This window comes from Macrobrachium nipponense, chromosome 6 (genome assembly GCF_015104395.2).
Source record: "Macrobrachium nipponense isolate FS-2020 chromosome 6, ASM1510439v2, whole genome shotgun sequence".
NCBI lineage: Eukaryota > Metazoa > Arthropoda > Malacostraca > Decapoda > Palaemonidae > Macrobrachium > Macrobrachium nipponense.
The window spans coordinates 105,509,783-105,517,282 of NC_061108.1; the positions used below are offsets into that span (position 1 = coordinate 105,509,783).

General features: G+C 36.3%; 1 protein-coding gene across 1 annotated transcript in view; it reads left to right on the top strand.

Annotated features, from left to right (window-relative positions):
• The window catches only part of LOC135216821 (uncharacterized), a 43,713-nt gene that overhangs the window by 16,845 nt on the left and 19,368 nt on the right, over positions 1 to 7,500 (top strand). The window lies entirely within an intron of this gene.

A 7,500-nucleotide genomic window follows, 5' to 3' on the forward strand; every position in this document is an offset into this window, starting at 1 on the left:
TAGCATAATTTTAATTGTGTTCCTGGCTTAATGTTTACTAAATGAATGAATATGTGTGTGTGTGTGTGTGTGTGTGTGTGTGGTCGATGATAAAACAGGAAAGATAATGTACATATTCAGTTAGAGATGCTTCACCCGTTCACATCCTAGGGAAGAGAGAGAGAGAGAGAGAGAGAGAGAGAGAGAGAGAGAGAGAGAGAGAGAGAGAGAATATTAAAACTTATTGAATAATCTTTTTTTCATTGATACGAATCCATATATACATAAAAATATGTAAATTGTCTTTCTTCCTGTACTTTGCTTCTTTCCTTTCCTTATTTTACAATACTCAGGCTCATTCTTCAACAAGGAATTACTGCCACAACTACGACTTAACTTCTGATTAGCTGATGATAGCTTATGCAATACTAATTTCCTATTATTAGCACTTCATACACTTATTTATACTTTCACTATACCATCCGCCCCTACCCTGTACCTGGTGTTTTGCTTTTAAGACATGAAGACTCTCGCTTTTAAGTATAGCACTTATATTACTTCTGTCTATTTCTGTCTTCCTTTTCCCTTTCTTGCTAATACTTCCAAAGTGAACACACTATTTACCAAACCATCATCCTCCATTTTTTTCACATGATCAAAACATTTCAAAACAATCTACTAATCCCGTGGTCCCCAATCTTTTTTTTTTTTTTTTTTTTTTTTTTTGTCCAGGCCCCACCTAATCTCCTCTAAAATCCTCATGCCCCCTTTAGTGATTTACTGTATTTCTCATATTCACGTGGAGTAAGCCTAAAAGGCCATTAACTTGGTTTAAATGTTCTCGAATTGCGCACCCCCCCCCCCCCCCCCCGGGTTGTACGCCTGCACGTTTGGAACCACTAATCTAATCCAACCATCATCCGTGATAACTTTTACCACTTTTTATATCTCCGCAAATCTCATTCTGTCAGTTCCTATTATGACACTCATATATATATATATATATATATATATATATATATATAATATATATATATATATATATATATATAAATAAATTTCCTCTTCTCAGGCAAATCTTTCTTTAACTTGTGTGCCTCTGTACTAATAACTCTACTTCAAGCACTTCGCCAATATTTTGTCCATACTCTGATACATTCCTTATTTTCCCTATTCTTTGATTCGCCTTTTCTTTCATCATCCATTATGTACCAAATTTCTTTTCGAAGCTTAGATGAACCAACTCCTTCAATTCTTCCGGGTTCCCTATTAATAATGATTGCTCACATCCCCAGTATGCTTGGTTTTGCTTATTTTTAAAATCAAGGCATTTTTAAAAACGAAGTACCTGCCAGAAATTTCAACAACAATCTTTTAGTTTAATTCCTGAATCATAAACGTACATTCCTGAACCATATACAGGTACTACTACATTTTCACCGGACACAACCTTACCAGTACCCTCGTTGGAATGTCGTTAACACTACAAGTATTATATCTCTTTTAATTCTCTACCTCTCATCTACCCCAGACATAATCACTCTTTGTATTTCTCTTCCCCATCCTTGTAGACTCCCTCCTTTCACTTGCCTCACAGAAAGCGTAAACGTGCAGTTTCCTCTTTTTTATAAATGAATTGTCAAACATTTCATTTTTTTTTTGCCCTACTTTCACGTACTTTAAAAGAACAATACTCAGTATTTATATTTTCATTATTCATAATTTTCACTCCCTGATTTCATTTACAAAAACAGTATAGGTTGTGGGGCTACAAACTACAATGTCTTGCATTTTGTGGTGGGAATCCTCAGCATACTAGCTGACTTTACTTACGATTCTGCTGTTGCCGTTAAGACTTCGAAGCTTATCGTGACCAACAGATAATTTCTTTCCCCAATAGAAGTTTATTTTATTTTATTATTTATTTTTTGTTTTGTTTGTTTGTTTGTATGGTGATTTTACGTTGCATGGAACCAGTGGTTATTCAGCAACGGGACCAACGGTTTTACGTGACTTCCGAACCACGTCGAGAGTGAACTTCTATCACCAGAAATACACATCTCTAACCCCTCAGTGGAATGCCCGAGAATCGAACTCGCGGCCACCGAAGTGGCAGGCCAAGAACATACGATCACGCCAATGAGGCACAACACTCCACTCGCCGTTCCTTGTTCTCGAAATATAGTGCATTAGAATTCCAAGGCAATGCCTCTTTCAGAGCAACGGTGTCAACAATGTACTGCGTCCTATGACATCGATATCAATCAGTTTTAACGGATAAACATGACTGAATCTATGGTTTAACAGATGAAGAAAATACATGCCAGTGACACACGTGTGTGTGTGTGTGTGTGTGTGTGTGTGTGTGTGTACATTGTTTGCAAGAGGTTAAGCACAATATGCTCGAGCATTTTTAACAGTTTACTTACAATTATTTTCAAGCTTAATATACTGTCATATTTTGGCGCATTATCTCTCATCATTTGGTCCCAAATCAGTCTCAAATATAGCTTTAATAAGATATCAGCTTCGGAATGCTATCTCGTTTTCAATTATTATGTCACTGATAATGATTTGTAGTTTAATTACAGCTTCAACTTCACAGTCCTAATTAGGTCGATCACAACAGCGTCACCTGTCACAGATAGATGAACGTTAAATCATTATCCCTTTGAAATTAGTTTAATGCATGGCATTATGCTTTTATAGTTGTAGTAAGCTAGTTATTTGACAAAATGGTGGAAAATAATTTTGCGTATTAAGGTCATGAGAAATACACAATAGGAAGTAATTGACTCATTGCAAAGAAAGAGTCACTATGCTATTAGTGGAAGCATAGCTATTCTAACCTTTGCTTGGATATAAACTTTTGTATCACGTGGACATAGTCAAGTCAAGCAAGGTTAATTTTTGGTTTTACTTTGGAGTGTCCATATGTATTTCTCTCCGGTTGTAAATTAGCGTCTTTTTCTAAAGCTTTGACTTTAGAACGTTTTACAAACATCTTTTATCACCTAAAATTTGCGCCGCTTGTTCCTCGTTAATTTTGCCTCTTTTGAGGTGCTGAAAGTATATAATATAAGGATTCTTTCACTGATTATTTTCCTTATAGCCTTTTCGTCTTCCAAATATTTGTGGTGCATATGATTTTTATAAAATATTTTTATAGCTCCACTTTGGTCGTTAGTTTCGGTCGTTCTTTCCTGGTGCCATTTATTTATGGAGTCCCGCGTTTAGCGTTCGACCATGCGATTAGAAAAGTTATTATTGATGAGGACTTGTATAGACCTTTCCATCTCCCTGGTGGTTTCTCTCCAGTGTGTAAGGGCGCGGTGGACGAAGGCATCTACCACAGATCTTTTATATCTGTCTGGGCACTCACTAGACCCATTAAGGCATAGACCCGGGTTTGTGGGTTTCTTATATAGGATTCTTTGCAATGCGTGTTGGCCGAGTCTCCTATTTCATTGTTAAGCACCAAAAAAACTCTCCAATTTTACTCAGGCGCTTTTGAAGCATGGCACAATATTATGTTTAGCAATTTTCGAGTTATTTTCTTCAAATCCTTTCGCTGGAAGTGATCCTATCGGAAATTGAACATACTCAGGTATATAAGGAAAGATAGGTGTTATTCGTCAGGGAATAAGTACACTAATGAAAAAGCAGAAGGGAGGCAATCACAGAACTGTTTTTGAACCTTAGCATTTAACGAACAAATAGAGTTCTTACTAGGTTAGTGATTGTAATTACATGTTCTCTCTCTCTCTGTATCCTCAACCCTGAAATTATATCCCCTGAATGAAATTCGTCGAGATCCTATTACTTCGTCATTAAACTCAAATTTTCATTATTCTTATATTACTAATACTTGGCATAATGCGATGTTACCCGAATTTCTTTGACAGAGTGGCTATTTATTAAATTTGTCGAGAAAATAATTACACACCACAGGTTATTGCCCCAAAAATTTGGCGCTACAGAAAAAAAATTCTATATTAGCAGACAGGGAGTCGGAAATGATCATTATATAAGTAGTTGAGAAACTAATTACATACCACTAGTAATTGCCAAAAAAATTTGAAGCATCAGAAAAATATTTATATTAGTGGATAGATAATTGAGTAACGAAGATTATAAGAGAGAGAGAGAGAGAGAGAGAGAGAGAGAGAGATCAAATTATAAGGGGGAACTACAATAATGTTTGGTGCCCTCCCTTCACTCTTCCCTTCGCGCCCGGCGGAGGGGACAGCAGCATTCAGGAAGGTGGGTCATTCCGTTGTGATCTGTGGCCATAATGAGCGTATATCATTCGGGGGCATAATTAAGGCCGGGGTGAGTGGGGTTAATTCCTGGGTGAATTATAATTGCCCAGAACTTTTGGTATAACATATGCCATAAAAAAACTAGACCGTGGTTTGAAGTGCATCGTGAATATCAGGAGACCGTGAGGCAAATGCGTTATCAATAAAGCTCTAGTTTATATTAACCCCCTGATTAAGGGCGAGGGGAAGCGGGGACGAATTCAATTTGGTCGAAATTGTGCTCGGTTTACGACAAGAGGACTGCCGCATTAAAAGCTGCCCTAAATCCATTATTGGGAGATAAATACGCCTAATTTTCATGATAATTTCGTGGAATCGTGAAAGTTATAGGATTATTGTTTATTTACTTTAAGGGAACTTTCACTCTAAAGACGGAATTTAAAGGAATAGTTACTCTTTTGTCGTTTGATATATATCTTTGTTGATTAACTCAACTCTCATGCTTTTTGCTTTAAGGTTAACACACACACACACACACACACACTCATATGTATATATATATATATATATATATATATATATATATATAATATATATATATATATAATATATATATATATATATATATATACACACATATAATATATACATATATATATATATATATATAATATATATATATATATATATATATATATATATATATAAACACACATGTATGCATGATAAAAGTAATCAACACACAACCACATGTGCAAAAGAAATATACCAATGATGCACATCGGGATCGAACTTAGGTCTTTCAAGTGAAAGGCAACAGTGTAACCAACTGGCTCACTTCGGTCATAAAAGAAGTGGTAGCCTAAAGTACCTCTGTATCTGGGTAGACTTACTGCCTGGCATACCCACAAGCTCTACCTAACTTTACGACCCCGGAGTGACCTCGTTGACAGCACTGTATTCGACATATCTATCCCTTCCTAGTGACTAGATGGAAGTCATCAGCACGCAATCAAGAGTATAACCGAAATATATTTCTGACTCACATTGGGATCGAACTTAGGTCTCTCGATTGAAAGGCTCATAAGGTATGATCCGAATGAAGTGCTATGAACTGGGCCACTGCTGGGTCGGGAAGTTGGGGTAAAACTTGCTAGTATATTAGGCAGTAAGGCAGCCCAGGTTAATACCCTAGGTACAGAAGTTCTTTGGCTTCAACTTCTTTTATTGCCTGTGTGGTCAATTGGTTAGGCTCCCTTGCTTTTCATTTTCAAAAGTAGTTAACATAGTATATTTTGCAACTACAATAAATAGGCAATCAATTACTATCAATTCCAACTGCCTTACGAAACATTCGAGTTACTGCTACAACAAATAATTGAGTTACTGTTACAACAGTCTTATTTAAAAATTCTCCAGCACCAATCACACCACATAAATGCGATGAAGGCTCATCAACAGCATAAGAATCATCGACGAATCCCTTCTAAGGACCCAGCATTAACGGAGATGTTGGGGTAGGGGGGTCGGAATTGGTTAGGCCATCCTACCAAAGACTGGAACAACATTTTCTTTGTCACCCTCCCTTTCCAAATGATTCGCACTTTCGAACAACCTATAGTATTCTGATTCGTTTACAGGATTAAGCAACTCTCAAACACTCTAAATCAAATTTTTAAATCCATTCTTTATCGTTTACTTCTGCCCGTTTTTCACTTGTTCATGACATTTTACTCCAAATATTATGCATAAATAATTCAAGCTATTAGCTTCTGCTTTACCACTGTAAAGGTCAACATTCCCTCCATACTCTGATAGACATTCCTCTTCTCTTCTTAACCTTTTGCAGATCTCTTGCTGTCTCTCATCCAGTACCTATTCTTTGGAACATTTTTAATCTCATCCTACCGTGATTTACTTCCTGTTACCTATACGAGTTAAATACTTTCATTCTGCTGTTTTCCACACTAACATCTATTGTCTATCTTCCTGGCCTACGCCTACCTTTACTATCCGTACCTTAACTTAGATGACTCTAGTATTATCATCTGTTCTCTATTACAAACCCCATCTGTTCTCTATTACAAACACCGTCTCATCTGCAAATATCAGGTACGTCACATTTTCGTGACGTAACATTTTCACACTGCACAAACTATTATTTAAATCTGTAGTGCTTTTACTGACGACTCTTATCATATCTAGAAAATTATTGTGAGAGAGAGAGAGAGAGAGAGAGAGAGAGAGAGAGAGAGAGAGAGAGAGAGAGAGAGAGAGAGAGAGAGAGTTTTAACACGTTAGTCGACAAGGGATATTAATGTATGTTTTTTTTCTAAAAACAATGAACTGATTACGAAAAACATCAGTGTTATCAAAACTCTTCCCTCCAAAAAGGACTTAGTGAAAAAAAATCATAAACACTGATAATATATGGCAAATAATAACGGACAATTACCATAAACTAAACACAAACAGAATAAAAGAAACAGTAAAGCAAATAACTGTAATAACTCACCTCATGCAATAGTATATTTTGCCTTAATGGATGTCAGCCTCAGGTGCAACCTACGAGCACTGCGCAGGGAAGCCAAGGAAGTCATGAATAGCAAATGGTAATAAAAGTGAGACCTAACAACGTCATAAAATATACTCCGGTGATAATTACGAGGAATAAGGCAGATGAAACAGTCGCACACGAGGAAAGAAATAGATGAGGTCGTTTCTTTTTATCATCAGCGTGGAATAGGGAGCAGAATATTTCATGAAGTAGTCCAGAAGTTCCCGATTGTTTGTGTTTTTCGTTTGTCTGGCTGGATCTTCCTCTTTTGGTCTGTGTGTGTGTGTGTGTGTGTGTGTGTGTGTGTGTGTGTGTGTGTGTGTGTGTGTGTACGAAACAGATAAGACTTCCAAATACTCTGCAGTGCCATTTTCTTTTTTTTGTTTTGTTTAATGCATATGATGATTTATTCTAATCAAATCAAGACATATTTGTGGCAGTCTTACGTCCTTTGTGGCTAATAGAATGAGTAAAATAAATGGAAAACCTCTAATTTATATGAGAACTACATGTACCTTAACCGATCGATATCTCCTTACCAGTGGATTATACTGTGCCCTCTAGTTGCACATTAAATACGATTTTTCTCCCAACTTTGTATCTTTCAAAAGTCATTAAGAAAAAATGCATTTTTTTTCATATCAGAGGCACTAGATTTAGATAATCTTTTATATGAAAGTTTAGATAATCTTTATAGGAATA